This window comes from Pseudophryne corroboree, chromosome 4 (assembly GCF_028390025.1).
Source record: "Pseudophryne corroboree isolate aPseCor3 chromosome 4, aPseCor3.hap2, whole genome shotgun sequence".
NCBI classification, from domain to species: Eukaryota; Metazoa; Chordata; class Amphibia; order Anura; family Myobatrachidae; genus Pseudophryne; species Pseudophryne corroboree.
In genome coordinates this window covers 165,874,355-165,896,794 of record NC_086447.1, presented here as the reverse complement: position 1 = coordinate 165,896,794, position 22,440 = coordinate 165,874,355, and positions in this window count along the sequence as shown.

The following is a 22,440-nucleotide window of genomic DNA, read 5'->3' as shown; positions in this document are numbered from 1 at the left end:
AAAAACAGCTTAAATCATAGAATTTGGGGGTCATTTTGATCCCAAAGTATTATTAACCTCAAAAACCATAATTTACACTCATTTTCAGTCTATTCTGAATACCTCACACCTCACAATATTATTTTTAGTCCTAAAATTTGCACCGAGGTCGCTGTGTGAGTAAGATAAGCGACCCTAGTGGCCGACACAAACACCGGGCCCATCTAGGAGTGGCACTGCAGTGTCACGCAGGATGTCCCTACCAAAAAACCCTCCCCAAACAGCACATGACGCAAAGAAAAAAAGAGGCGCAATGAGGTAGCTGTGTGAGTAAGATTAGCGACCCTAGTGGCCGACACAAACACCGGGCCCATCTAGGAGTGGCACTGCAGTGTCACGCAGGATGGCCCTTCCAAAAAACCCTCCCCAAACAGCACATGACGCAAAGAAAAAAAGAGGCGCAATGAGGTAGCTGACTGTGTGAGTAAGATTAGCGACCCTAGTGGCCGACACAAACACCGGGCACATCTAGGAGTGGCACTGCAGTGTCACGCAGGATGTCCCTTCCAAAAAACCCTCCCCAAACAGCACATGACGCAAAGAAAAAAAGAGGCGCAATGAGGTAGCTGTGTGAGTAAGATTAGCGACCCTAGTGGCCGACACAAACACCGGGCACATCTAGGAGTGGCACTGCAGTGTCACGCAGGATGTCCCTTCCAAAAAACCCTCCCCAAACAGCACATGACGCAAAGAAAAAAAGAGGCGCAATGAGGTAGCTGTGTGAGTAAGATTAGCGACCCTAGTGGCCGACACAAACACCGGGCCCATCTAGGAGTGGCACTGCAGTGTCACGCAGGATGTCCCTTCCAAAAAACCCTCCCCAATCAGCACATGATGCAAAGAAAAAGAAAAGAAAAAAGAGGTGCAAGATGGAATTATCCTTGGGCCCTCCCACCCACCCTTATGTTGTATAAACAAAACAGGACATGCACACTTTAACCAACCCATAATTTCAGTGACAGGGTCTGCCACACGACTGTGACTGATATGACGGGTTGGTTTGGACCCCCCCCAAAAAAGAAGCAATTAATCTCTCCTTGCACAAACTGGCTCTACAGAGGCAAGATGTCCACCTCATCTTCACCCTCCGATATATCACCGTGTACATCCCCCTCCTCACAGATTATCAATTCGTCCCCACTGGAATCCACCATCTCAGCTCCCTGTGTACTTTGTGGAGGCAATTGCTGCTGGTCAATGTCTCCGCGGAGGAATTGATTATAATTCATTTTAATGAACATCATCTTCTCCACATTTTCTGGATGTAACCTCGTACGCCGATTGCTGACAAGGTGAGCGGCGGCACTAAACACTCTTTCGGAGTACACACTTGTGGGAGGGCAACTTAGGTAGAATAAAGCCAGTTTGTGCAAGGGCCTCCAAATTGCCTCTTTTTCCTGCCAGTATAAGTACGGACTGTGTGACGTGCCTACTTGGATGCGGTCACTCATATAATCCTCCACCATTCTATCAATGTTGAGAGAATCATATGCAGTGACAGTAGACGACATGTCCGTAATCGTTGTCAGGTCCTTCAGTCCGGACCAGATGTCAGCATCAGCAGTCGCTCCAGACTGCCCTGCATCACCGCCAGCGGGTGGGCTCGGAATTCTGAGCCTTTTCCTCGCACCCCCAGTTGCGGGAGAATGTGAAGGAGGAGATGTTGACAGGTCGCGTTCCGCTTGACTTGACAATTTTGTCACCAGCAGGTCTTTCAACCCCAGCAGACCTGTGTCTGCCGGAAAGAGAGATCCAAGGTAGGCTTTAAATCTAGGATCGAGCACGGTGGCCAAAATGTAGTGCTCTGATTTCAACAGATTGACCACCCGTGAATCCTTGTTAAGCGAATTAAGGGCTGCATCCACAAGTCCCACATGCCTAGCGGAATCGCTCCGTGTTAGCTCCTTCTTCAATGCCTCCAGCTTCTTCTGCAAAAGCCTGATGAGGGGAATGACCTGACTCAGGCTGGCAGTGTCTGAACTGACTTCACGTGTGGCAAGTTCAAAGGGCATCAGAACCTTGCACAACGTTGAAATCATTCTCCACTGCACTTGAGACAGGTGCATTCCATCTCCTATATCGTGCTCAATTGTATAGGCTTGAATGGCCTTTTGCTGCTCCTCCAACCTCTGAAGCATATAGAGGGTTGAATTCCACCTCGTTACCACTTCTTGCTTCAGATGATGGCAGGGCAGGTTTAGTAGTTTTTGGTGGTGCTCCAGTCTTCTGTACGTGGTGCCTGTACGCCGAAAGTGTCCCGCAATTTTTCTGGCCACCGACAGCATCTCTTGCACGCCCCTGTCGTTTTTTAAAAAATTCTGCACCACCAAATTCAAGGTATGTGCAAAACATGGGACGTGCTGGAATTTGCCCATATTTAATGCACACACAATATTGCTGGCGTTGTCCGATGCCACAAATCCACAGGAGAGTCCAATTGGGGTAAGCCATTCCGCGATGATCTTCCTCAGTTGCCGTAAGAGGTTTTCAGCTGTGTGCGTATTCTGGAAAGCGGTGATACAAAGCGTAGCCTGCCTAGGAAAGAGTTGGCGTTTGCGAGATGCTGCTACTGGTGCCGCCGCTGCTGTTCTTGCGGCGGGAGTCCATACATCTACCCAGTGGGCTGTCACAGTCATATAGTCCTGACCCTGCCCTGCTCCACTTGTCCACATGTCCGTGGTTAAGTGGACATTGGGTACAACTGCATTTTTTAGGACACTGGTGAGTCTTTTTCTGACGTCCGTGTACATTCTCGGTATCGCCTGCCTAGAGAAGTGGAACCTAGATGGTATTTGGTAACGGGGGCACACTGCCTCAATAAATTGTCTAGTTCCCTGTGAACTAACGGCGGATACCGGACGCACGTCTAACACCAACATAGTTGTCAAGGACTCAGTTATCCGCTTTGCAGTAGGATGACTGCTGTGATATTTCATCTTCCTCGCAAAGGACTGTTGAACAGTCAATTGCTTACTGGAAGTAGTACAAGTGGGCTTACGACTTCCCCTCTGGGATGACCATCGACTCCCAGCGGCAACAACAGCAGCGCCAGCAGCAGTAGGCGTTACACGCAAGGATGCATCGGAGGAATCCCAGGCAGGAGAGGACTCGTCAGACTTGCCAGTGACATGGCCTGCAGGACTATTGGCATTCCTGGGGAAGGAGGAAATTGACACTGAGGGAGTTGGTGGGGTGGTTTGCGTGAGCTTGGTTACAAGAGGAAGGGATTTACTGGTCAGTGGACTGCTTCCGCTGTCACCCAAAGTTTTTGAACTTGTCACTGACTTATTATGAATGCACTGCAGGTGACGTATAAGGGAGGATGTTCCGAGGTGGTTAACGTCCTTACCCCTACTTATTACAGCTTGACAAAGGGAACACACGGCTTGACACCTGTTGTCCGCATTTCTGGTGAAATACCTCCACACCGAAGAGCTGATTTTTTTGGTATTTTCACCTGGCATGTCAACGGCCATATTCCTCCCACGGACAACAGGTGTCTCCCCGGGTGCCTGACTTAAACAAACCACCTCACCATCAGAATCCTCCTGGTCAATTTCCTCCCCAGCGCCAGCAACACCCATATCCTCCTCATCCTGGTGTACTTCAACACTGACATCTTCAATCTGACTATCAGGAACTGGACTGCGGGTGCTCCTTCCAGCACTTGCAGGGGGCGTGCAAATGGTGGAAGGCGCATGCTCTTCACGTCCAGTGTTGGGAAGGTCAGGCATCGCAACCGACACAATTGGACTCTCCTTGTGGATTTGGGATTTCAAAGAACGCACAGTTCTTTGCGGTGCTTTTGCCAGCTTGAGTCTTTTCAGTTTTCTAGCGAGAGGCTGAGTGCTTCCATCCTCATGTGAAGCTGAACCACTAGCCATGAACATAGGCCAGGGCCTCAGCCGTTCCTTGCCACTCCGTGTGGTAAATGGCATATTGGCAAGTTTACGCTTCTCCTCCGACAATTTTATTTTAGGTTTTGGAGTCCTTTTTTTTCTGATATTTGGTGTTTTGGATTTGACATGCTCTGTACTATGACATTGGGCATCGGCCTTGGCAGACGACGTTGCTGGCATTTCATCGTCTCGGCCATGACTAGTGGCAGCAGCTTCAGCACGAGGTGGAAGTGGATCTTGATCTTTCCCTAATTTTGGAACCTCAACTTTTTTGTTCTCCATATTTTATAGGCAGAACTAAAAGGCACCTCAGGTAAACAATGGAGATGGATGGATTGGATACTAGTATACAATTATGGACGGACTGCCACGGTTAGGTGGTATAAAAAAACCACGGTTAGGTGGTATATAATACAATTATGGATGGACGGACTGCCTGCCGAGTGCCGACACAGAGGTAGCCACAGCCGTGAACTACCGCACTGTACACTGGTTGATAAAGAGATAGTAGTATACTCGTAACAACTAGTATGACGACGGTATAAAGAATGAAAAAAAAACCACGGTTAGGTGGTATATATTATAATACAATTATGGTTGGACGGACTGCCTGCCGAGTGCCGACACAGAGGTAGCCACAGCCGTGAACTACCGCACTGTACACTGGTTGATAAAGAGATAGTAGTATACTCGTAACAACTAGTATGACGACGGTATAAAGAATGAAAAAAAAAACCACGGTTAGGTGGTATATATTATAATACAATTATGGTTGGACGGACTGCCTGCCGAGTGCCGACACAGAGGTAGCCACAGCCGTGAACTACCGCACTGTACCCTGGTTGATAAAGAGATAGTAGTATACTCGTAACAACTAGTATGACGACGGTATAAAGAATGAAAAAAAAACCACGGTTAGGTGGTATATATTATAATACAATTATGGTTGGACGGACTGCCTGCCGAGTGCCGACACAGAGGTAGCCACAGCCGTGAACTACCGCACTGTACACTGGTTGATAAAGAGATAGTAGTATACTCGTAACAACTAGTATGACGACGGTATAAAGAATGAAAAAAAAACCACGGTTAGGTGGTATATATTATAATACAATTATGGATGGACGGACTGCCTGCCGAGTGCCGACACAGAGGTAGCCACAGCCGTGAACTACCGCACTGTACACTGGTTGATAAAGAGATAGTAGTATACTCGTAACAACTAGTATGACGACGGTATAAAGAATGAAAAAAAAACCACGGTTAGGTGGTATATAATACAATTATGGTTGGACGGACTGCCTGCCGAGTGCCGACACAGAGGTAGCCACAGCCGTGAACTACCGCACTGTACACTGGTTGATAAAGAGATAGTAGTATACTCGTAACAACTAGTATGACGACGGTATAAAGAATGAAAAAAAAACCACGGTTAGGTGGTATATATTATAATACAATTATGGATGGACGGACTGCCTGCCGAGTGCCGACACAGAGGTAGCCACAGCCGTGAACTACCGCACTGTACTGTGTCTGCTGCTAATATAGACTGGTTGATAAAGAGATAGTATACAATACTACTAATATACTGGTGGTCAGGCACTGGTCACCACTAGTCACACTGGCAGTGGCACTCCTGCAGCAAAAGTGTGCACTGTTTAATTTTAATATAATATTATTTATCATGTACTCCTGGCTCCTGCTATAACAACCTGCAGTGCTCCCCAGTCTCCCCCACAATTATAAGCTTTATATACAATACATTGATGTGCAGCACACTGGGCTGAGCAGTGCACACAGACTGAGTCACTGTGTGACTGTGTATCGTTTTTTTCAGGCAGAGAACGGATATATTAAATAAAACAAACAACTGCACTGTCTCTGGTGGTCACTGGTCACTGTGGTCGTCAGTCACTAAACTCTGTCTGCACTCTCTTCTAATCTACAGTATCACAGCAATCTCTCTCTCTCTCTCTCTTCTAAATCTAATCTAAATGGAGAGGACGCCAGCCACGTCCTCTCCCTATCAATCTCAATGCACGTGTGAAAATGGCGGCGACGCGCGGCTCCTTATATAGAATCCGAGTCTCGCGAGAATCCGACAGCGTCATGATGACGTTCGGGCGCGCTCGGGTTAACCGAGCAAGGCGGGAAGATCCGAGTCGCTCGGACCCGTGAAAAAAAAAGTGAAGTTCGTGCGGGTTCGGATTCAAAGAAACCGAACCCGCTCATCTCTAGTTTTGTACTGTGCTATCAATTCAAAGATTACCCCTAAACCTGCAGACACGTTCTGTCAATAAAAAGAGCGACGACTATTTTGTTTTCGCAATATTGATTTCAAGACACTAAGCTTTGACTATAATACATACTGTACAGTAGGACTGTGCCGTTTGTAAAGGGTTAAAAAGTAGCAATTGGCACCCAATTATCTCTCCCTTGCTGCTGCAAATACATCTTTAGGTCACATGGGAACATTACCCTTTTTGTAAGAACATTTTATTACAACATGTACCCAAAATGTAATTTCCTTTTTAGCCTTCCTTTCATTACTATTGAGATCCTAATCGCCATTCTCAAAGAATGTATCTAATACGTCTTGGGAGTACTATTAAAAGTGGATGTAAAATAAGAATTCAGATATAGATTCTTAGTGGGTGTCCTTATTTCCACCAGCATACTAACTCATTTATACTGCGATTATCAATAATGTCAATTGCATAGGATTAACATATGAGATTGTATAGTCATTATGCAGATGGTTACAAACTGTAAAACAGCTACTGTATGTTCTTCAGTTAGGACCATTGGCATGCTTGCGTTCCCTACTTTATACATCATATGGTAGAGAAGCTGTAGCACTCTCTAAAGGGGTTTTACTTTTACACTACTCCTCTGCATCCTATCATAATGCTGTTTTCTGGTTTGACAGTACAAAAGCGGCATATGATTGATAGGGGGAGGGGGCATTTGGTGGTGTATGTTTGGCTTATGATTGGTTGGGAGCTGCTGAGTAATGTAACTAACTACTCTAATATAGACTTTCTCACATAGCACAAAAACTATTGCCTCTTTAAGAATTATTATTGTAAGTTTGTATCAAGAAAATGAGTGGGTGGCATACTATTTGTCATCATTTATTGCCTACAGTAACTTAATATACAATATGTAAGTTTAAAGCTTTCAATACTCCTTAGGACTATTTATGAGACACTCAGAATTATTGTCTAATTTAGACAAGCTTAGTTAAATTCGATTAAAGTCCATTGGTTGCTATGATCAACTGCACATTTGTACTTTCACTTATTAAGAAACATTTAAAATACAAATGTACAAAATAACTACTATGGAGTGCGGGCATGTTATTAGAAAGGGTCGGGTCAGAGATTAAGCTGACAGAGATAGGATTCAAGCCTTTAGAGTTCCTGTAGCCTACTATAGGAAGTATTGAGTCAAGTCCAGAGATCCATTTCAGAGCACCATATCTTCATGGACCAAGTCAACCCCTCGATATTAAGCAGGCTTTTTGAACCTGATATCCCTCCAGCTGAGTTCTTGTTGGCAGGGCTATTACTTTCTAGTCTGTGCTGCACCCCTCATGGTGGGTGCTTACACCTGTACTGATCCAACAACAGTGTAAGATGATCCACAACAAGATCCCTCCTTGATCAAAAATACTGCCTGTCGGGTATAGTTTTAGAACATCAAAGGAGAAACTATTAATGCTATACCAAATACCTATAATTGCTGTGAAAAAATATCCTCACAGTGTTAGGGGTTGGTACTGCTCCCCAGAGTCAGTAAGAATTAATCGAAAAAGAGAAAAAAAGAAGACTCTATTTTGGGGGCACTCTTCAAAAACGTCCAGAGCCTGACCCATCCATAAGTATCTCTAAAATGTAACTTTTATTTGTGTAATTAAAATATTAGGACATAGACACACATACAATTTTCTACTTTAACAATAAACTCTGATTGAGTTATAGATAGAGGACCCACTGATGAACCGGGCACCTTGTAATATTAAAATTTGTCTTCATGCCATATTGCAAGATCTCAATAGAAAGGAATGTGTGAGCCACTGACCAACAGCCAATTTATTAGGTGGTAAATTCCACACTATCAAAGCATGCTGAAAATTCTTAAATCACTGTAAGGAAAAATTGCTTACTGGTAATATTGTGCATGGTATTTCCACCTTAGTGCGCAAGCAATAAATTGTTACAGTGACAACTTAAATGTAACCAGCCACCTGCTGTTACCTTCTTGCCAAAACCTGTGTAAGAAGGATACACTGACTCAAAGACTATCAACATCAAATAGATATTTTTGTATCAACTCCACACTGTTGTATTATCCAAAAAAGTATCCGGATTACTGACCAGAAAACCAAATTATCATTCCAATAAATGAACAATATTCGATCTAGCCAGAAAGCCAGTCAGAGTATGAATGATTACAGAAGATTTATTGCACTCTTGCCATGACCACGTGAACCGGGACCTATTCTCCAGAGGTCAGGGTATTAGTACGAAATAGTAAGAGTAATCATCACAGGACACTTGTAATGACAATAGTAGCAGAGCGTTTGTAATCCAGTTTGTAATAATATCTCCCTTGTTTTACTCAGCACTGCATATATTAACAATTCAATGTTATCTTAAAAATGATTCAGATGATTTGCACAGACAGAAGGAGTTAAAGTAATCCAGTAAACCATGTACTGATCCAGCCATACCCTGATGGTGCTAGGGGACAATAGAGGACAGGTGCCCCCTTTAAGGCTGGGGCCAGAGGTAACGACCAACATTGTCTCCTGTAGTCCTCCCACTGTGTGAATAGGTCAATTACATATTTTGCTGGTGTGTACATTACTCTGCCAAACCACCAACTGTATACACATATTTCCAAGAATACAGGGGATCATGACCTGGTGTTAGCATTGCAGCCAATACCTCCTTGCGATGGTCCTTGGTAAACATTGTTAGACTCCATGGGGGGAATTCAAATGTTTGAAAAGTTGGTTGGGTGTCTATTTTTTCCTGTCTATTAGATATGAAAAAACAGACACCCAACTGACTTTTTAAACAATTGAATATCCCCCCATGGGTCTGTAGTGAGTATTGTCAAACCAGACTGACTAAGTTGGATCCATTACATCTGACCATAAAAATATATATAATATTCTCAGACAGCCCAATGCACAAATCCTCAGATGGAGAGATCTTTGTTCTTCTCATTATTTATTTATTATTTATTAACAGTTTCTTATATAGCGCAGCAAATTCTGTTGCGCTTTACAATTGATCTGCACATAGCCTTTTGACCTGGTAATAGAAATATTAAAGCAGATTATTTATAACTGAAGATTCTTCAACAACTCACTCCAGCCTATATCCAAAACGACTCCTCGTAGCCACTCTCTTTATGCTATACTCATATACTGTATGGGAAACACCTTGCAACTCCTAGCTTACATAAGAGACTGTTGCATTGGATGCATTCTTCCTCTTTCTCTGTTATGATGTACAGAGTGAGGTCTAGAAATCCACTGTTATGTGTTGAACCTTCAGGTGTACTTTAAAGACTCAACACATGATTAATACCAGCCTAGAGCCCACCTCCTCATTAGTGAGCAGGCTATTTAAGTCTGCTCAATTTTAATCAGAACTTTAGTTACTGATGTGTACATTTGGTTTGATGCTGGGATGTGTACACAAACCCCGGCATAGCTTTCGCAATGTATATGCTACGCTATTCATTCACTTCAATGGGAGCCGCGAGCGCATGCGCCTGTTATCCCATTAAAGTGAATAGGACCCGCTAGCAATGCCTATTCTACGGCATGCTGTGGTGCAGTCCCAATACAGTAAGCTGCTATATGCAGAAACACTGTAGCAAGACACATCTGTAGCTTACTGCTTGGTTAATCTAGGCTCCTCCTGTTCCTTAGGTTTGGGATTTTCTTCTGGCTTCATTGTACCTTTCCTGCTGCTTCTCTATGCCTCATTGCCATCTGACGACATGACCTGCATGGTGTCAGTAGCTACCTTCTTGTGGTGTTCCCTGGTAAACATCTGTGACACATTAGACTTTGCGCCTCCATAGCGACAATCGACAAACTGGACTTGCTGGTTTGGATCCATTTCATTGTTGTAAACTCATAATTTTCAAAAGAGTCTAGGTCCAGTCCAGGGGGAGTCCAGGACCAGTCCAGTCCATACGGTCAGAGGGAGTTCATGTATGGCCCAGAGGTCTAGATGAGTACAGTTCTGGCAAATAAGTCCAGAGCGATTCCAGAACCGGTTCAGAGTAGTCTATAGCTAGAACGATTTCTGTTGGTTACTTAGGGGCCGATTCAGGTTCAGATGCAAAAATGCTGAAATCGCTATTTGGCGCAGGTGATCGCAGTCTAAGACCTGGAGGGGGGCAGTAGCTTATAGAGGAAAGCAACTGAAGATCTATCCAGGCCTCTTCCCCAATTTTAGAGAGGCACCACATTTCCAGAACTGGTCAGAGTCCACAGCAACTGTGAATAAACCACTACATACAGCACATCACCATATATGGGGCTAATCAATTTACTGGAAGGTCGTACTGGCCCACAGGGGTAGAGAGGAATCCTCGATAGGCCCCACTGTCTGAAGGCCCACCCTCTCCTCTAGGAATCAAGTTTTAGACTTTACGCTTGAAATATACATTATACATAAGTTATAATATCCTGCACAGGACTATGGTGTATTCAATACAGTGCATTGAGGTTATCAATCTGCAAATCATACAATCTCTAATAGCTAACAAAGCCTCTGTGGTGGATGCATGGGCCCCTATCACTACATTCCCCTGGTGGACCCCTTATGACCGAGTCCGACACTGATTTACTGCACCTTATCTGGAGGTCTGGCCTTGACTTGGCTGCAAGGACTAATCCTCTCTTCATATCTTGCACATATCTGGGCATATTTTGGTTTAAGAGGCAACTATTAACATTGTCTTCTTCCAATTACCAAACATTATAGATGCTGAGGAATAACATTGTCTTCTTCATATTAGTCATAAGCAATATTGGGACTACAACCCTGAAAGCTTTCCGCTTCAAGAGAGAGGCAGAGTAAAGCCCCATACACACTGGGCGATACACTAGACGATATGAACAATAACGTTCTTTTTTAAAAGATCTATTATTCATATCATCCAGTGAATATGCCTGAACGATGCGCACACCCGCAGGTCATTCTCGTTCAGGCATTATCTACAAGCAGCTCAACTTTAACTATATCATTGAGCTTCATGTTCGGGGAGCATGGGGGATGACGTCACTGAATGATATCGTTCCTCAATATCGTTCAATGTGTATGTACTGGCGATCTGCCCTAATCAGCAAACAGCGATATAATGTTGATTGCTAATTAGGGGAGGTCGCCCAGTGTGTACGGGGCATACCATTCTTCATTGCGCTCATTATACGGAAACATAGGGCCTGATTCTGAGTCAGACCCAGACACGCCCGCAGCTGCTTCTTTTGCTAACACCACAATGGTTTTCTATATCTGAAACGCCCACTTACAGCGGCTTACAGTGGAGTTTCATTATTCCTGTTCCAGATTTTAGCCACATCATGGTGTGCCGGTATGCAGTCATTAAATTAGCAGTAAAACTGCTGACATTCACAATATCAACTGCGGAAGGTCGGCACAAATTAAGACAATGGCCCTCATTCCGAGTTGATCGGTCGCAAGGCGAATTTAGCAGAGTTACACACGCTAAGCCGCCGCCTACTGGGAGTGAATCTTAGCTTCTTAAAATTGCGACCGATGTATTCGCAATATTGCGATTACTAACTACTTAGCAGTTTTAGAGTAGCTCCAGACTTACTCTGCCTGTGCGATCAGTTCAGTGCTTGTCGTTCCTGGTTGACGTCACAAACACACCCAGCGTTCGCCCAGGCACTCCCACCGTTTCTCCGGCCACTCCTGCGTTTTTTCCGGAAACGGTAGCGTTTTCAGCCACACGCCCCTGAAACGCCGTGTTTCCGCCCAGTAACACCCATTTCCTGTCAATCACATTACGATCGCCGGAGCGATGAAAAAGCCGTGAGTAAAATTACTTTCTACATAGTAAAGTTACTTGGCGCAGTCGCAGTGCGAACATTGCGCATGCGTACTAAGCGGATTTTCATTGCGATGCGATGAAAAATACCGAGCGAACAACTCGGAATGAGGGCCTATATTAATGTCAATATCGACAGAATGTCAACTTTAGAAATGTTGATATTTCCATTAGGGATGTGGTTAGGGTTACCGTTAGGGACAGTATTACACTAAAAACTATTTTGACATTACATCAGTGTCAATATGATGAAAATTGACTAGGCTAATGTTGACACTATAAACACGTCGACAAGCTCAGTGTCAACATTGCAACCATTTCAACATTCTCATGTTGACATAATGTCAACAATGTGGATGTTAACAAAACATACCGCACCTGGTGCACTTGTAAGTCTAAATGTAAATATTGCCCATATTAAATCTGTGCACACGTGTGTTTTATGGAAAGGTTGAGACATTTACTATGGCATTGTTACTGATGATTTATGTTATTGTGATTACTTTCATTGCTAATTCTCTACACTATCATAAATGTTGATGCATACTCTTCTACTGCATGTTATTATGAGATGTAACCATTGCAAGCCTCTACTGAATGCTACATTACAGTGTAATTGTTCAGCTAATATTGCACTATAATTGAACTATTTTTTTTATAACCTGTTATTTCCATTTCATGGTTACAGTAATCTTGTCCACTTTATCTTAGTCAAGGAGAAAGCACTTTTTCCTTAATGAGTATATATTATATTACTGGCCTTTCACTTACTGTACTTTATCTAAAAAATGTGGCTTTTTACATTTTTACATGGTGTATATGAGTTTTAACTAGTGAGCATACCTCCCCAACCGTCCGGAGTTCAGTGGGATAGTCACTGTCCTTCCCACTGACCACAGTGTCCCATGTGCAGGGGTAAGGGTATGGCTGTCTAATTCCACCTGGAAAAGGTCGACAGTGACTAGGTCTACCCCAAAAGGTCGACGACACAAGGTCAACACCCAAAAAAAGGTTGACATGGCAAAAAAAGTAAAAACGGAAATGTTGAAACAGGAAAAAGTTGACATGATATTTTTAGGGGATTTTTTTGTGTCGTTTACTCCATAAAGTGACCGGGAACCCCAATTAGTGTACCACGCCCCCTTGCATAGCTCGCTTTGATTGCCATGCTTTAGGCAAGGTGCCTCACTCCGCTACCGCTGTGCACGCACAGGTTACTATTCCCATTCGTAGTCCACGTGGATTGTAATGTATGACAAACGTAAAAAAAAAAAAAAATTGTCAAAAACTCATGTCTACCTTTTCCTGTGTTGACCATTGACATGTCAACCTATTGTCCATGTCGACCTTTTAACCATGTGAACCTAATGCCTGTCGAGCATTAGTGGTCGACCTATTGACTGTCGACCTTATCCATGTTGGCCAGGCATCCGGATACCGGTGGGAGGATCCCTCTGTAGGTGCTGCTTTGCAAGTCTATATAACAGAGCGATGGTGAGTGGATGATGCATGCATGTGAGCTTCATCCACACGCCTGTTGCTGCTGTCGCCGATTCCTGTCTCATTCTGCCGCTGAACTTGAAGGGAGGAGAGTGCTGCATGCGTCTCTCCTGCCCCTCACTGTCTGTCCCCGTCTCCGGCAGTCATTTATAATGTCTCTCAGCTGTCAGCCAATCAGAGCTCGCAGACCAGCTCTTGACTGGCTCACAAGCCAGCGCCATATTTCAAATGGCCGCCGGAGACACAGGAGAGACGCGCGCTGCTCTATCCTCCACTCAGCGACAGAGACGGAAATCGGTGGCACTGGCAACAGAGGAGGGTGAGCACAAATAGGGGCAAGTGTGTATCTGGCACCGCTGGGGGCAAGTGTGTATCTGGCACCGCTGGAGGCAAATGTGCATCTGGCACCGCTGGGGGTATTGAGTAAGGTGAACCGTTGGGGGCATATGTTTATATTGCTTTGAGTGACAATAGGCGGTGCTAGACATGCCCAATAAGCGTTGCTAGACACGCCCAGTAGGTGGTGCCAAACACACCCCTCCGATGGTGCACCCCCTAATAAAAGGTTCTGCGCACGCCTATGCTGGTGTATGCCATTGTGCCAGTGCATGACAGGCTGCTAGGGGGGAAGCAGTTAGCTTCCCGATGGATGGGATCCCGGCAGTCAATATACCGATGAAAGGAGGACACAATGCTCAGGATGCCGGCGTCACATTACCAAGAGCTGGCATCCCAATCATTCTCACAGCAAGATGCGCTGGTGTCCTGCCGCAGGGGGTAGGGGGATAGGTTTGGTTTAGGCAGGAGATTAAGGTTAGGGCGCAGGGACAGGAATGTTAGGGTTAGGGACCGGGGAGGGAGGATTAGGGTTAGGCACATAGAGGGGGAAGTTAGGGTTATGCATTAAGCGGGGAGGGTTAGGTTTAGGCGGCGGGGAAGGGAGGGTTAGGCACCAAGTGGGGAGGGTTAGGGTTAGACACCACCAAGGAGGGTTAGGATTAGGCATCCAGAAAGGAGAGGTAGGGTTACGGTATGGAAAAGGTGAGGGTTAAGGGGCTAAATAGGGGGCTGTTGGGATTATGATGGATGGGATGCCGCTGTCGGTATACTGACAACCGGCATCCTGTCCATCAGCAAATCATACTGAACCCTGCAAGGGTCAAAGGCACCCAGCACAACACTAGCCTACAAAAAGGCTTTATGGCAGGGGGTGTGTGATGCAGAGAATGCAGCGAGTTCCTGCAAGTGGTGTGTTGATAATTGTAAGAAGTGCTCCTCTGATGTTAAGAGGGTGCTGAAAGTAAAACATTGCATAAGAGGTGCGTGACAGCAGGCAGACAAGGGGTGGCCCAGAAATCCGCATCTGCTTCCAGTATACTTAGTTTTAGGAGGAGTTGAAGCAGGTCATCCCACCTAAAAGCCTCCCAGGGACACATACTAAGGGCACGGACCGTCCATCCACCCAAACACCAGCGGGTGAGTATGGGAAAAAAGTATTGTATACATATTTTCATGACTGCCATACACTATTTCTGTATCTGTAGTGCCCAATATTACAGCAACAACCTGATGACTGTGACTAAATATAACAGAGGAACTTACATGAGTAAATGTGTTTTATAGTTTGGAAAAATACAGGTTTATGTTAGTTTGAGAAGGCAACAATTAAGGATGTTTTTTATATCTAATTATGTGTAGTCCAGTACAGATCTCTCAGCTACAAACAAAGGAAGGAAATTTTTACAGTTTATAAATTGTTCCTTCCAAAAGGTGACGCACGGACGCTGCTTTTGCTAATGACACTGGTGAGTGCTAAATAAAACGTAATACAAATAAAATCAGGCCATGATTTAGCAGGCATTGCAAGTCTGCAATATTGTCACGTAATAGTTCACACATTAATTACGTGACATTTTGTAAGACGTGACGTAACTAAACTGAATGGAAAAAAACAACTAACAACTTGATTCAAGACATATAGGGCCTAATTCAATTGCAGCAGCACATTTGTTAGCTAATGGGCAAAACCATGTGCACTGCAGGGGGTGGCAGATATAACATGTGCAGAGAGAGTTATGGGCCCTACAGACAGCGCGATGTGCCGCCAAGGTGCCCGACAGCCGACACGGCCAACAGCTGACCCGGCAGCGGGGAGGGTGTGATGGGGGGAGAGAAGTTTATTCACTCTCCCCCCGTCACCTGGCTACATAGTACTGCATGCTAATATGTACGAGATTGTCCATATTGGCTTGCATGTTTAAACGAGCCGGCACCAACGATGAACGAGCGCCGGGCCGCGCATCGTTCATCGTTGGTGCATACACACTGAAAGATTTGAACGATATCTTGAACATATCTTTCAGTGTAATCGCTTAGTGTGTAGGTCCCTTTCGATTTGGGTGGGGTGTGTTCAAACTGAAATCTAAATTGCAGTGTAAACATAAAGCAGCCAGTATTACCCTGCACAGAAACAAAATAACCCACCCAAATCTAACTCTCTCTGCAAATGTTATATCTGCCCCACCTGCAGTACACATGGCTTTGCCCATTAGCTAACAAATTTGCTGATGCGATCAGATCTGAATTACCCCCATATTTGCTTCTTTTCAGTACCGTCTCATCCTAATCTGCCATCAGCATCACCTTTTGTGATTGAAGATATTGGAGGCCCAACCCACATCATCCTCACTCAGGTTCAGATAACAGAGCCTGAAAACAGCACTGCAGAAGACATAATTGAGCACACAGAGGAATGCCACCAGCCACAGCCAGCCACAGTCCACAACCCCACCTATCCCAACTGTGGAAGAGATGTCACAACCTCTGAATACCTTCTTTAAGATGCAAATATGATTCTTGAAGGTTCAAACCAAACAGCTAAAAAGCATTTCATCACAATTACGCAGAACTGTATACACAAATAGAGAGGCCCAAGGTACTCAAACCAAATTGGCAGCTAATCTAGATCGCCGTATGGCAGACATGACTCAGGCAATTTGGGATCAAACAGGGGCTTTACTGGGTCTGCAAAGAGTACATGACCAAAAGAGAATCATTGGCTGCTCTTAGCACTTCCACTGCTAGTAGCCAAACCCCCCCCCCCACCATCCTCAGCCCCCAACACTCCGTCTAGGTTCATACATGTGTTGCAGGCCTAAAGGACAAAGTAGGGCATACCTACAAGCTATCCCTAAGAAAAATGTTTATTTTGTTGCGTGAATTCACAATTCTAAGTTTAGCAAATTGTTATGAAAAAGTAAATATTTTCTAACTAAACTGATACATGTGTATATATTTTATAGGAATTAGTAATTACTAAAATATAGGGTTATTATTAAATATTATTCACAGGGTAATATTTGCTTAGAAAATGCAGTACTGTAATCTTGTTTCACACAAAACATACCTACTTAGTTAAGTGAACAGTTTTTAAAAAATTATCAAATGCATTTTGTTCAAAACGAATATGCCAGCACATCACATGGGAAGATGTACCCTCTGTAGTGGCAACAAATACAAAACTATTTATTACACCCATACATGTATACATTTTCAGAGATGAGCGGGTTCGGATCTCAGAGATCCGAACCCCCCTGAACTTCACGAACCGAGCCGGGAACCGGGTCCGGCTCGGGACTTCCCACCAGACTTGGGTCGCAGAATGAGGCAAAACATCATCATCCTGCTGTCGGATTCTCGCAGGTTTTGGATTCCATATAAGGAGCCGTGTGTCGCCACCATTTTCACTCCAGACTTGGCATGAGGGAGACAGACCTCTGTCTCTCTGTGGGTGGTGGCATCAGGTGGGGCCAGTGTGTACTCTGTAGGGGTGCTGTCCTGTTTGATGTTAGGGGTGCTGTCCCGTGGTGTCCTGTGCTGTAAAGGGTTGCTGTCCTGGGGTGTCCTGTGCTGTTTGGGGTGCTGTACAGGGGTATTGCTGTCCTGTGCTGTACAGGGGTGCTTTCCTGTGCTTTTGGGGTGCTTTACATGGGTGCCCTGTGCTGTTACGGGTGCTGTACATGGATGTTGATGTCCTGTACTATACAGGGGCACTGTCATGTATGCTGTAAAAATACAGGGGTGTTGTAAAAATAAAGGTACACTGGCCCTGTCCTGTATGCTGTAAAAATACAGGGGTGTTGTTAAAATACAGGGGTGCTGTGAAAATACAGGAGTGCTGTGTCCCTGTCTTGTATGCTGTAAAAATACAGGGGTGCTGTGAAAATACAGGGGTGCTGTGTCCCTGTCTTGTATGCTGTAAAAATACAGGGGTGTTGTAAAAATGAAGGTACACTGGCCCTTTTCTGTATGCTGTAAAAAACACAGGGGTGTTGTTAAAATAAAGGTACACTGGCCCTGTTATGTATGCTGTAAAAATACAGGGCTGTTGTCAAAATACATGTGTGGCGGCCCTGTCCTTTATGCTGTAAAAATACAGGGGTGTTGCTAAAATACAGGGGTGCTGTGAAAATGCAGGGGTGCTGTGTCCCTGTCTTGTATGCTGTAAAAATACAGGGGTGTTGTAAACATAAAGGTACACTGGCCATGTCAAGTATGCTGTAAAAATACAGGGGTGTTGTAAAAATAAAGGTACACTGGCCCTGTCCTGTATGCTGTAAAAATACAGGGGTGTTGTTAAAATAAAGGGGTGCTGTGTCCCTGTCTGGTATGCTGTAAAAATACAGGGGTGCTGTGAAATTACAGGGGTGCTGTCAGTGCCAGATTAAGGGCCACATGGGCCTTGAGCTGAAATTTATGAAGGGTCTATTGTGTGCTGCCGCAGAGGGTGTGACCAGCACAGCAAGGGTGTGACTAGTGATGTGGGGGTGTAACCAGTGTTGTGGAGGTCTGCTCAAGTGCTCATATGGTTTGACTAGAGCCTACTTTCAAAAATCTCCATTTCCCCCACTTACAGTGCAATGTGAGATTCTATGAATCAACAAACCCCTTGTTAATTTGACTGTAATACAGATGTAGCCACACTCATCGTGGCTACATCTGCACCGAACGAGCACTCTTGGTGCGGCTAGTGCGGAACTTGACAGTACAAGGTCCTTCCAATGTGGGCATACTCTGCTTGCTCACACCGAGATTACACCTACCCCCTTCTCTGCAGCTCTTTGTGTGGCAGCGAGCCCACCTGACTATTATTTATTATTAACAGTTATTTATATAGTGCACACATATTCCGCAGCGCTTTACAGAGAATATTTGCCCATTCACATCAGTCTCTGCCCCAGTGGAGCTTACAATTTATATTCCCTACCACATGTACATGCCAGGGACGTGCAGTCAGGGGAGGCAGTGCCTCCCCTGTCATATTCCAATCTGATGATTACAATAATACAAAGAAGATATTTATAACACAGATTCTGTGTTATAACTAACTTCTTTGTATTATTGTAATCATGTTTGCTGTAAAAAATCTTAGCCATAACTGGATATGAGGCAGCGAGAGCGCTGCCTCACACTGACAATTACAAACTGTATTAAGCAGGGGGCGGGGCCACGGGCGCTGTCAGGAAAAGCCCATTGAAAAAAACAAGGGGATGAGGCACCTCTATCGCTGCCTCAGTGACAGGGGCAGGGCTGTGATAGCAGCAGCTGCTGGGACGGATCCAGAGGGGGCGTGGCACACTGCTCTCTTACCCTCCCTGATTGAATGCCTGAAAAGGAGGCCTGGTTTTCAGTACTCATTGGCTTCCTCCCCAACCAGTCACTGGGCATCTGTCCCATACATTACTCCATCGGTGGGACACTGCGACTCAGCTGATGGCTCCCGCTGGTGCAGCTCCTTACACACCATTACACTGCCTATAACACTACATCCGTCCAGCGGTGCCCTTTGCTGCAGTATACGTCAGGGCTCTGTCCGGGATCAGCTGCCTTGAGTAGACAGCAGTGCTGCTGGTGGCCCCCACTTGGCTGCAGGTTCATGGAACAGGTGAGCAGGCAGGACCTGACTGCTGCAGCCCCCCCCCCCCCTATTAGGGCCAGCTCCATGCAGCTAAGCAGTGCCGCGATTCGGGGCAGCTGCGTGACGTCACAGCCGCACCAAAACAAAAAAATGGTGGCAGACCGCCTGACGGCGCAGCCAGCGGTGAACCTTAGTTCCAATGCGTCCGCAATCTTATTGCGGATACATCGGGAGGCGGCCTAACACATGCTGGGTGGCCCTCAGCATGTGCGGAGATGGACACAGATCTGATTGTGTATGCATTGATCTGCGGCCATCTCTGAATAAGGCCCACTGTCTCTCACACTCTCTCTGACACTTTCTCTCTCTCTTCCTGACACTCTCTCCCCGACACTACTGTATATCTCACTCCCTCTCTCTCCCTAACACTGTGTCTCTCCCTTTCTGACACTATCTTCCTCTCTCTCCCTGACACTGTCTCTCCCTCTCGCACACTATCTCTCTCTCTGCCTGAGACTCTCTCCCTCTCTCTTCCCCGACACTACTGTATATCTCACATCCTCTCTCTCCCTGACACTGTGTCTTTCTCTTTTTGACACTGTCTTCCTCTCTCTCTCCCTGACACTGTCTCTCCCTCTCGCACACTATCTCTCTCTCTCTCTCTCTCTCTCCCCGACACTCTCTCTCTGCCACTGTCTCTCTCCCCTCTCTCTTACACTCTCTCCCCCCTCTCTCTCCCTGCCACACTCTCTCCCTGACACTGTCTCTCTCATTGATACTGTCTCTCTCCCTCTTTCGTTCCCTGACACTCTCTCACTCTCTTTCTCTCTCCCTCCGGGACACTTTCTCTCACTCTCGCTCGCTTCTCACTCTCGCTCCTCCCCCTCTCTCTCTGACACCTTTTCTCTCTTTCGCTCTATTCCTGACCCACCCCTGTCTCTCTCTCCATTTCTTTCTTGCTTCTCTCTCTCAGCCTGGCACTCTTTCTCACTCTTGCTCCTCTCTTTATCCCTGATAACCTCGCTCTCTCACTGACACCCTCTTTGTCTTCCTCTCTCCACTCACTTCCTTCTCTCCTAAGGGGAAGTACAGCGACAGTGGGTGGTGGATGTATGTGTGCGGGGCCAATGTGGGGGGGGCCTAGAGATATCCACGTATTGGGCCCCAAGATTTCTGTTGCTGGCCCTGCCTCCAATCCTCTCTCGGCCCCTGTTCCTCTAGATGAGTGACTGCACTCTTATTGTCCTGTCTCTGACTCTATTACCCCACAGCCCCAGCCCCATTCAGTCTCTCCATCTGCCCCTGTCTCTGCCCCTCTCCATTTGTGACTGCTTTGTCGTTGTACTGCTTTTGACACCCTCTATTATCTCCCCCAGTCACCTCTCTCTGCCCCTATTCCTCTCCCTCTCATTGTTCTGTCTCTAACACGATCCCCAGCCGCACCCTCTCTTTCTGTCTCCCTTTCTTCGCTCATCGCATCATTGCCCCACCCACACTGGCCAGTGCCTCCCCAGCCATTGACCTCACCGCACGTCACTGGTACATGCACACATATTTACGCTAGGATTACAATTTATTGGGAGCCAATTACCTACCAGTATCTTTTTGAATTGTGGAAGGAAACCGGAGTACACAGAGAAAACCCATGCAAGCACGGTGAGAAAATACAAACTCCACAAAGTTAGTACCATGGTGGGAATCAAACCCATGGCCTTAGTGCTGTGAGGCAGCAATGCTAACCATTACACCATCCATGCTGACTACAGAAGTGTGGCTCTCTGTGGCATATACAGTATATATATTGGAGGTGCACAGGCAACACCAGATTAAGCCCTATAATTTCTGGCGTCCTGTGTCTGCAATAGTGGTGAAACATCAATGGGGGTATGTATGGCAATACTAGAAACAAAGACCTTGAAACATAGTAACTACCGACAGAAACAAAATAGTAACATAGTGGTGTGCGGTCCTACAAAGGAAGATAATGTAAACTTCGACAGCACAGAGGCTGTCAGTATGTAGCTATTGCAGAAGACTCACAACATAGAGGACAGCATGAAAAGGACATATGTGGGAGAAGGACTATAATAATGCAATGACTTCACAGCGGGTATCACCAATAAGACAAGCCATACGGCAATTAATAGTATAATATCCCACAGCACATGGCATAGCAGTAATAGAACAAACAGCACGGCGACTGATAAAACACATAACAATACACAAAAATGCAGAATGTGAAATACAAAAGGACAAATAAATGATGAAACAATAAAATGTAAAGTAACAAATAAAAAAATAAAATAGAAATAAATAAAAATATAAAATACACATACAAAATAAACATGATTCAAAAAATGACAAATGTGATAAATAAGCACATACAGCAGTGCCATGTCTAAACGAATATACCCAACCCCGGTGTAATGTCATACAATGATCCAGACCTCAAAGAGGGCTAATAGGCGCTCCAAAGGTGGACAATACCCAAACCCAGAGTCAGGGTTGGACTGGCCCACAGGGATACAGGGGAAACCACCGGTGGGCCCTATTGCCTGGGGCCCCACCCCCTCCTCTAGGAATCAGGTTCAAGACTGTGCTGTTACTAATTTAGTACATTATCTTGCATACACTACAGTATTTACTGTATATATTTATCTAGGGGACCAACTTTTGCAAAATGGTTAGGCAAACCAATGTGGTGGCTGGGCACACCCCCCCTAGAGACTGGCCATACCCCTAAACATGGGCGACTACCACTGCATTCCCCCGGTGGGCCCTACATGCCCCAGTCCGACACTGCCCAGAGTACACACCGGTGCAGTAACTAGCAGGTACAAAGGGGCAAAAGCTAGTAAAGGGCCCAACGTACACAACAGTGGGCAAATATATAAAGAGCAAAATAAATGAAATGGCCAGATAAGGGTCTAAATCTACACATAGAGATAGTGGACATGTGCCATAAATCCCATAAACATC